This window comes from Cupressus sempervirens, chromosome 2 (assembly GCF_028749045.1).
Source record: "Cupressus sempervirens isolate cs-2001-9-10 chromosome 2, ASM2874904v1, whole genome shotgun sequence".
NCBI classification, from domain to species: domain Eukaryota; kingdom Viridiplantae; phylum Streptophyta; class Pinopsida; order Cupressales; family Cupressaceae; genus Cupressus; species Cupressus sempervirens.
Window position 1 is genome coordinate 430635759 of NC_143119.1, and position 11352 is coordinate 430647110.

Here is an 11352-nt window from a genome sequence, read left to right on the forward strand (position 1 = left end):
CTATTTCATTGCACTGACTCAAAAATGTATATAATCTAATTCCTTATCAAATAGAGAGTTGGTTAGAGGGTATATAAGAATTTAGGTTATCCCCAAAATTATACTATCACGATTCAAAACCAAAAAGTGATGCATATCACTTAAATTACTAGTCTCCAATAGCTATATTTAATCATTCTTTCAAAGGTAAACTATTGACTATTAATTCCTCCAAAATGATAGATGGAGTAATCATGATACACGATCATACACAAGATGGCAAAATCAATAAAAGAATGACATGAAAAATTGTAAATAACCACAATAATAAATGACTCACAAACAAAAATAAATTACATGGTATAGCTCACCTAGGGCATCGATTTTGTTGTAATAAATTAAACCATTTAATCTAAAATCAATAGCATATTGAGAAATTAAAAGGAACAAAAGACCAGTGCTTGAGAAAAAAATAGAACATGTTCACTGCCTTGAATAAAATCTTGTTGGGAATAGGTTTGATCATAGAATGAAATTTGAACTAAATTTTTGTAGGGAACAAGTTGGAATGAAGGTTGAGTAAAATATCTACTAGAAATCCTTCTCTTTTTTGGAAAATCTTCTTTCTTGCTTTCCTTCCATCTGAAACCCTTCAATCCATGAGTGGGAAGCTAAAATATTAGCTAATACCCAATCCTTGCATGCAGAAACAAATAGTTGCTAAATCCTTCAATGCAAGAAGCTAAGATACTATTTTTCCTACATTAAACCTCAAAATTCCTTGCCCACCAAAACTGAAAGATCATTTTGGCGATTACCCGCTAGAAGTAAAAGATCATTTTGGCCATTCATTTTTATGTCTCTCAAATTTATATTATTAGTAATTAAAATAAGATTGATTCTTTTCTAATTTGTAACTATTTTCTTTTTATTTTTAATTAATTAATTAAGAATTATAATAAACAATATATTTACACAACCTATATTATATAGAGATGTGGACTATATTTCATGTGTTTTATGTATTTATAGTTTATAAATATAATGAAATAGCTTTTATGAGGAGCTTATATAGGTTTAATAGGAAACTATTCTATGTCTAGTGCTTTTTTTAATATATCTCAATCAGAACAAGTTTTCTAATTATTTAAGCTCAAATCTTGGTTCTATTTTCTAATGATTTTTGTTTTTAGTGTATCTTTGTAAGACTATGAGCACCTCTATAAATTAAAATTACACACTTGGGAATGAATCACTATCATGATCGATTATAAAAACTTGATCACTTCCATGTTTGTAAAGATATCACTTAAATGTATCCTATGCATGTTACGATTAACTTCCCTTTAACTGCATCTTTATTGTGAGTTGTTGATATTCCTATAAAATTTACTTGTTTAAATAGCCATATAAAATGAGTCAGTATCAGACATTTCACATGCTAACCTAGATTGTTCAAAAGACTACCTAATCAGAATGAAATATGCATGATTTGGATTCCAAATTACCTCTAAATTCTTTGCCCACCTTTTCAAAAGTCTCTAAGTCCTATCCAAAAAATATTTATTGCACATGCAAGTTCTTCAATACTTGTCCATGAGAATAACAAATGTTAATAACTATGATGAGTGTAAGAAAACCAAGCATTTAGAAGCAAATAATGTGTAATTTACATAGCACTAGAAATAAATTTATTATAATATTATCGAAACCAATAATAAGATAGTCATCAAAGGTGGTCAAATATATATATATGACTTCATTTCTTCCTCCTTGGTGGCAAGGAAGCCAAGAGTTGTATTGAAATTGTCAAGTTTGTAAAAAGTGCAAAATTGCAAAAATTAACAAAATTGCCATGCTACAACTTTGTTCAACTTTAGGAAATAAGAAGGATAATTGAAGTATGAATTAATTCTAACCTTCATTAAGTGAATAATGATCTTAAAAGAATATTTAAGCCTTTTCAAATGTTCATATGAAATGCTCAAATTTGAAATACACACTAATATTTTGAAAATAGATTTCACAAGGAGAGAAAAAGCATTTGCACACACATGTTGAAACTAGACATTTCAACTATATGGCTATTCCAAAAGCTCATAAAGATTTTATGAAATATTTCTGATTATACATATTGAAAGTATTTTAAAAAATTAAAAAAACTAGCTAGAATGGGGGAATCCTACAAGCTTGAAATGCAAATGCAATCTTCTTATGAAGATGCCCTCAAGGAAGTAAATTAAATGACTAATTATCTAATCACTTATTTAATCATTTATTTGTTAGTTTATTTAGTAGTTTGTGCTTAGGTGACTAATTATCTAGTCACTTATTTAGTTGTATATTTAGTGGTCTATTTAGTCATTCTATTTAATTGATCTTGTGACTTTACTTGATCAAATTAGTCACATATAGCTGTAAATTGCAAAGAAATAGTAGAATGTGATTAGTTTTAGTCACATGACTAAAGGTTTTAGTGGTGTGACTAAAATTTTTAGTCACATAGTCACATATTTGCTAAAATGTACTAGTGGTATCAAGAAACTTCAAGGGTATAAGCCCCACATTATAGAGTCCTTCAATAATTGGATTTAAGATAGGGTAATGTTGGATGGGGTGATTGTGAAGTTGTTGAAGGAGTTCATTGCTGAGATTACGGGTCTTCCAAAGGAGGGTCTCAAATTCAACAAGAAAACTCGTATTTCGAATGTGACCTTCAAAATATTCCCTAAGATTGATGAAGAGGAGAAGAAGCTAGAGAAGAATGGTGATTTCTATGACCTAAGCTAGATTAAGGTAATCTAGAGGGATGTTTTATCATGCATTCATGAGTATTTTATCCTTGGTGGTAGAGCTAAGAGAGTCCACAAGTTTTGTTCCATGTTCCTAAATCATTTTAGGTTTAAAGATAAAATCTCCTTCCTATTTTACTTGAAGTACTCTCTAATTCAAAGCCTCCAAGCACATAGGAAGAACAATTCTTGTCTTATGCTCCATGAGGGCTTAATCTTACTCATTAATAAGTATTGTAAAAGAAATGTTTTTAAACCCTCTGTGATTATAGAGAAAAAATATAAAGTATCTCGCAATGAACCTCACTCAAAGAAAAGGTTAAAAGTGAGGAAGGCACTAGTGATAGCAAGAGTACCAAAATGGGTCATAAATGGGAGATTAAAAAGAAAAATGTTGATGAAGTGAGGGATTTTGAGAATTCTATTGAGAATGGTAATAAAACCAAAATGGGGGACCTTAGCTCAAACTTGGAAGGGTATTCTAGGAGCAAGGGCATGTCAACTAGTAAGGATCATGTGGAGGAAAGTAAAGACAAAAATTGAATCAAATGTAGGGTTTGATGATTTAAGGGATGATGGGGGGAAACAAAGTGTTCACTTTTCTCCTCCCAATACTAAATCTAGTGAGGAGAAAATGGACATGGACATAGAAAAGAATAATGAGGTTAAAATCCTTGTCATGAAAGAGCACAACTCAAGTAAGGAGAAGAAAGAGGAGCCTAATGAGAAGCAAGACACAAACACTGACATCCATGTCAATAACACTAACATTGATGTTTCAATTAGGACTAAAGAAGGTAGCAAGGATGAGTCTCACCATGCAAAGCTATCTTTCCTTCATACTGCTAAGCTAAAAGTGGAGGTATCCCTACAAGCGGACTTGTGGCTATACAATGAAATCATGGTGCTCAAGAAAAAAGTTGGGGTTATTCAGAAAGAATTGGACCATGAATGTGCTATGAGAGCTCACTTGGAGAAACAAGTTGGTAACATCCCTAAAAAACTAAAGGGTTATGAGCTATAACTCTATCAGCTAATTAAGGATAACAAGTAGAGAATGGAGCAAGTTACTTCCAATTTGTGCATTGTGGTGGCCAGTCTGGGAAAGAAAAGCAATGAGGAGATCATGTCTCCAAATACTGCTAGGCAAGGAGTCCAGGAGGGCTTAGCAAGAGAATGAGGCAAAGTATGAGGAAAAAGATTATTAAATCTCCAAAGGTACCCAATTCAGCCACAATTGATATTATCTAGAGTACTATAGAAGTAGGTAAGGAGGTGGAGAAGATCATTAAGGAGTTGTTTTAGGTGTTGGTCATGGTTTTTGGTGTGTTGGTTGTTGGTCTACGTGGTGTTGTTGGTTCTATTTTTTATTTCCAGCTTTTGTTTAAACTATAGGTTCTAGATCCTTGTAAAATCTGGGTGTATTTGGTTTAAACTTGTACTTTCAAGTCCTTGTAAAACTTAGTTTTTTTTTTTGTTTTATTCTTTACTCTAGGTTTTAGGTCCTTATAAAACTTTTTTTATTTGTGTTTTCTTCTTTGCTATAGATTTTAGGTCCTTGTAAAACCTGAAAGTACTTAATGTTGATCTTTTGCTTTTGTGAAAGGGTTTTGGGTCCCTTCAAAACATGTTTTTACCTTAATCTAAAAACTAAGAAGTCATAGGAAATTGAGAGATACCACTACACTATGTTATACCAAGCATTCAACAAGTGAGCAAGGAGAAGCATTAAAGGAAGATAAGCATAGGAATGTTTATGCCAATCCAAAATTGAAGAAACAACATGCTATCATTATGGAAAACCTAGTCATATAGTTAATATTTGCAGGAGAAAGATTGGTAAGACTAATGTTACTCCTAAATCTTATGGTTACAAATATAACTACAAAAAGTATGGAAATAAGGCAAAAGAATTTAGATCACAAAAAAAAATATTGGCAATTGAGAAGACAAGGTATTATAGTCAATTCAAATTACAACACATAGGTTATATGTTCAACATGTGGAAGATGCAGATGCATTGCATCAAACTACATGATGATGCACATGAGAGGAAGACATGCACTTGGAGAACTCATGCATGACATGTTTTCATTGTCATCAAGTTAGTTATCTAAGAAAGAACTGCAAATATCAAGCATCAACACCTAAAGAAGAAGCCACCAAAGGGAAAGGAAAGGTTAACATTGATGAAATAAAAAACTAGATGAATATGACATGGAGAAGAAATAATGAGGAAAATGGAACTATAAATTCATCAATTAGTAATACCTCATCAGCCAGATTGGGTGACTCCAACAACTCAAATTAAATCACAAATGTGTGTATCAAAACTGCAATAGAATTGTTAAATCATTTATCAATTTCTTAGTAATCATAGGATGAAATCTATATTATCTTATGTGAGATACATTAGGAAAACTCTTGTAAAGGTTGGAAGTTAGACAAGTCAATGAGCTCAACTAAGTATGGTAATCTATGCAAGTAATGTAGTAACTGAGTAAGATGATTAGTCGATATCAGTGTAGCATGAACTGAGAAAAGAATATGAAGTCTATAAAGGTATTGGTCAGTATGCAATAGAGTTAGAAAATGAAGCATTTATAATACCCTACCTAACCCTAAATCCACTTTACCCATAAATAGGCATTTAATGACTTATTGTTTACCTTATATTTTTTAGCATTTCAGAGAAAATTTGTGCAATTATGAGTGATTAAAGTTAATTTTGAGTTTCCAAGCTAGAAAGAGATAATTTTTCTAAAACTATAGTTGTTAGTTGATTTAGTTAATAATTCAAGTGAGCCCAAGATTTTTTATCCACACTTTCCAAAACCCATGTTTGACAAAATTGTACAAATGGCATCCATTCAATAGCAGTGAAGGGATCAAAGGTTAGTGCAAGATCAAACTAATAAGGAGTGAAGATTGTGAGGAACCTAACTAAAAATTACATCTAGAGGTTGTGATAAAAATTGATGAAGCTAGAATATTGTCATCAATACCTCCTACTTGTACATGACATGTGACTGTACATCTACTACAAAATTTGTAAGGTTGGAGATTATGAGTTGCAAACAACCTATGCAAAACAATGTGAAAATGGCCAACTAAAGGATACACACAAACATTTAAAAATAATGGCTTAACTCATTCTTTTAATTTTCTAGAAGTGTTCAAGAATAAGTGGATTACAATCATACTTAGTTGAGTACATGGAAAATTAATTTATTTGGATGAACCTATTAAGATCATAAAAGATGTGATGCATCTAGTTATGGGATACCCTATTACCAAGAAGGCCAAGGCTATAAGAGCCATGTTGAGGAAAGAAATCAAAGACAATACTATTACAATTTGGGATGGTAGAGATATTAAGGTAGCTACAATCAATGATGTTGAAATGAGATTCAACACTAAATCAAAGTGAGAAAGCTAAAAAAATTCTGATCAGAAAAGGAAAAATGCTCAACAATCATTGATAAGGCCATCAAAAAGATAGAATAAAATTGATAAAGATGAAGATAGTGAGCATATAGAATATGATGATATCAACCAATTTAAAGTAGTGAGTAATTTAGTTACTAAAAGTATAGATGAGCATGTCAAGGCAATTAGGAAAATGGGTGGATTAGTAGACATTAATCTTATAAAATATCATACATTGAATGATGATGATAAACTAAAAATTGAAAAGGCCATTGTATATTCCATGCTTAGAAGGAAATTTATTCCTATTAAAATTACTAGCTATGTTCCCAATGATCCATATGATATAAATTATCTACAAGATGGAAGTATGATTTAGAAGTGGATAAGAGAAAGATCTTGTGTGGCTACAATACCGATTATCAATGTGCAAGAAATGGATGAAGTCATAAAATAATTTACTCCACAATTTAAGGTAAAGGGAAGATCTTTGAATATAATGATGAGGAGGATACAAGAAGTGGAAGAAGAGATTTGGAAACTCTAGAGAATAATTAAACTTGGGAAAGATCAATATGATGAACCAACCGTAGAGCTAGAAACCATTTAATTAGATAGTAAAGATGAGGATCCCATAGACAAAATCAATAAAGTAATTGGTGACATTCCATATATTGTGGTAGGAAATAAAGAAAGGATTGAAATTGAAGATGTCATTGATGAAGATCCAAACTAGAGTATAAATAATGATCAATATGTCATGGAGGGTATTGGAAAACCAATTAAAGGGACTCCTATTTTAGAGTATGCAATTGTAAAAATAATGAAGAAACAATTTTGGAGCAAGTCCAAGCATACATAGCCTCTACTATGATAGGTGAAAATGTAAATAATTCCTTTGATTCAATTAATTCTTTAGGCACTAATTCTCAATAGGATAGAGATGAAAACCAAGCACCCAAGCATCAACCTGAGCAAGGCATTGAGTAACAACAAATCATGCAAGGAAATGATAACAAAAATGATGATAATGAAGATGTCAAGAAAAATAAATATGATACTACTATAAGTGCCAAAGAATGCCTACTAATGATATTGTGTCAGCTACATAAGACCCCAAATAGAGTATAGAGGAAGGAAAAGAGACATAAAAAGAGAATCCATCAAAGACAAAACAACAACCTCAGCAGGAGAAAAATACAACATAAATTCCTAACATCGAGGCCCCTAAACCACAACAAGACATTAAAGTGAATAAGGTAGAATCTTCTACTAATAAGAAATCCAAGAAAAATTAGGAGCAACAAGCTCTAATGCCACCTAAGATAACTTCATTGAGCACAAGTTCAATTACCTCACAAAAGAAGGAGAAGAAAGAAGAAGAAGAAGAAGACCAAGAGTAGTCCGAACACACTTGATGAAGTTATTGTGATACCACACTATGACCATACAAAATTACCTCCTAATGAATTGAAAAATTATGGAGAATTATCTCAAAGGAAAAATGCCCAAGAAAAGCTAATATTGGAACCAAGAATAAGAAAGTATTGACAAATGTCAAGGAGATATTACAGCATATTGTTCCAAAAACTCCATTGAATGAGAAGGAAGAAATTATTGACAAACTTACATCACTTGTTGAGAAATTTAATGCACTAAATGTAGATTCTCAAGAGAAGCTATTGGAAATATTTGGGAAGAAGCTAGAGAACAAGATCATGGAGAAGGTAAGTGATTTTATTACAATTCAAAAAGATGATATTGATACCCTAACAACTAAGTTGGAGAGAATCCCAAAATTTCTTATCCAAATATTTTAAAATTTGCGTGATGTATGAGCCTTGGTATTTCTAGGTTCACTATCAAAAGGTGAAGCACTTCATGGGATTACAACTAGAGTTGAGGAGAGAGGAAGACAAGATAAGAGATAAAATCTTAGAAGTATAGGCACTTCTCATACCATTGTTGGAGGTTATGCAAAAAAATGTGAAGAATGAAAGAGATCTCATCTCAACATAAGAAATTTTAGAGATAGATCACCTATTAGAGCTCTCCTCACAATTACATCCCCAAAAATTAGCATTACAAGATTTGGAAGAATCGTGAAACTCCACCATGGATAGTGAACAGAGTGCACACAAATATTTGTTTGATAAATTGTAAGTGGATATTGTACATACTTACATTTTTTTAATGACCTTTTGGTATTACTGTCAAAAAAAGTGGATTAGTATGGTGAATAAATGAAATTGGATGTGAAATAATTTTGGTATAAAGTTATAAGGGAAATGAGATATAAGCATGATAGACATTTTTAAAAAAGATTTTGAAAAATAACTCAAGTTACTGAGAAGCATAAGTTTAGGGGGAGTACAAAAATTCTCACTAAGTTCAATTTTGATTGCATGAACAATTTCTAGCATGTGGAAGAGTTTTTTCCACTAATGCAAAAGGGGTAGAATGTTACTCCTATTTGCACTTGAGTGTTGTCATTGGTGAAAACCTATGATGAAGAGGAAGGTCAATTAATGGAAGACAAAGAGGTCAATGAACCCCGACACCAAAAAATTATGGACATTGAATGAAGTTTAAGTCAGTAAGTAGAATAAGTACTGACCACAATGATAGCCAAGTAGTATGGTAACTGAGTACAATTATGACCAAGCATGGATATCATTGAAGGACAACAAGATTACCCAACATAGTAGATAGTCTATATCAAGAAATAAAAGAAGCATATGAATGTTTGGAAAAACACATAATCTTATGTAGTTGAATCTTACCAAGCTAGGAAATGGTTTGCATGGATTGAGGAAAAAATTAGGTAATATTTATTGGAAATGAAACATGACTTTATGGATCCCAAGATAGAGGTTTGGACCAATGAAATAAAGAGGAAACATGTTCTTGATAATAAGGATGAATGTAGATCATTGATTTGTTTGATTGTGAATTCTAGAAGGTAACAAACCCTAATTAGGTCACATTGATGAAAGCTAAAGGCTTTCTATATAAAGAGGGTTTGAGAACAAATTACAAATTGATGAGAGATGAAGTAATTCTAAGGAAATGATCGTATGATAAAACTATAGTAGAACATAGCTACCAAGTAGTGAACAATGGAAGATTAGTTGAAATTAATCATTGGAAAGTGATATCAATTCAAAGCAGAATAGATCTAAAATTAGGCAAAGTAAGTTGCACATTGTCAGATCATTTATTATTACTTTATTACCATTGTACTAGAAAATCTCTTAACAGAGTGTACCTAACAGTCCTTATGTAAAATCTCCTAATTGAGTGCACACTTGAAGAGTGTTACTAAATCCTTTAACAAGGTGGACTCTAACAATTCCTATTGTACTACTCTTAAAAGAGTAAGTCACAAAAAGTCACTTTTGTATGCCCTAAAAGGCAACCTTATTACTACAATAGTGAATAATTTGTGGGTATCATCTCCACCACAGTTTTCTCACTAACCAAGGGTTTTTCCATGAGCAAATATAAGTGTCAAATGTGTCAATGTGTTGGTGCTTGCATTTGATTATTAAATTTATTGAAGTTATTCATCAAATTTCCTCATGAATATGCATGCAAATTGCATTCATTAATCTAGAAGGTAAAAATTATTAAGGGATAAAAATTTCAAGAGATACTGGTTTATTCCCCCTCTCAATATCTTACCTTTCTATAATATTCCAAGAAAGGTAATATATTTTGATGTGTGTTACAAAATAATTGAGAACTAATTAGATCTAATAGGCAAGGAGTTCCAAATCTAGATAAGACATTTAGTTGTTCCCTAATAGTTATAATAGTTAAATCACTGGATCAAGTGAACCCTAACAAGTTCTAGTTATAAATCCATTAACTAAGCTCACTCTTAAAAGAGTAGATGAAATCCTTTAACAAGGTAGATCCTAGTGGATCTATTTGAAGTCTAACAAGGTACAAAACACTCCTAACAAGGCGAACCCTTAAAAAGGCTATTTATATGTGCCCAATAGGGAAGCTCATTTATTATAGTAGTGAGCTTATGAGTATCATCCCCACCATAGTTTTCACCCTCTAACAATGGTTTCTACAATACCAAAATAAATTTTTTACGTGTTATGATTGTGTGGTGGTTTTTTGTTATTATATTTTATTTGTTAGCATCTATTATATGCTTTACTATTTTGAAGTTAATATTTCAAGTTAGAAGATCGATGGTAGAAGTTTTGAATTACTTGTTAGTATTGATTCTCCCCTCTCTCACCACTCAAGAATCCTAACATATATGGCCCTTACCTTTAGTAGATATATGCTCATTGTTAGAATTTTTTTAGGGCTCCCCTCAAGATTCATAATAAGGGCTTAACCACCTCTATACTATAAGTTTAGTGGTTGTATCAAGCATTGTCAAATTAGTCTTTTCGTGTAATGGAAACCCCATTCTAACAGGTGGTATTAGAGCTTGGTTTAATAGGTTTGAATCCTTAGACCCTTGAGTAATGTTGAGGGGGATATTTTTACAAAAATATTTAGTGCTCCCCTCAGGATTGATGACAATGGATTAACCACATCCCATGTACTATAAGTTGAGTGGTTGTATCGGGCATTGACAGATCGATCTTTTGGTGCAACGACAACCCCACTCTAACACTCATATGGTTGTAAATAATTATTTAGATGATTTAATTTATCTTCTATATCACATGATTATATGTTATGATGTATTATACTACTACTATGTGTTGTTGCTAGTACAACGTGTGAATGGAGTCGTAATCACTTTCTTGTGAGATCTACATGATGTCCAATTATCCTTCAACACGAGTATGAATTTATATGTGCTTCAACTATTTGTATATTGAGCATCCACACTTGATATTGGCTTGTTTACTAAACAAGTACTAGGTACATTCATCCTAATTACATGATCTGAGTGTATACCTATATCCTTTGTATTTGCACAAGGAGATAATAGTATTAATCTTTCATGTCAAACCAATGGTGTCCTATATGGGCAATTTATTTGTAATTTTGTTACTATTAACCCTTCAACTATTGACATAAATTTAAATTCACAATGCATTATTTTATTAGACTCATAAATATGTCTCTGTTTTTAGGGGTATCTGATTGTCATAAAAAATATTAATTTAAAATG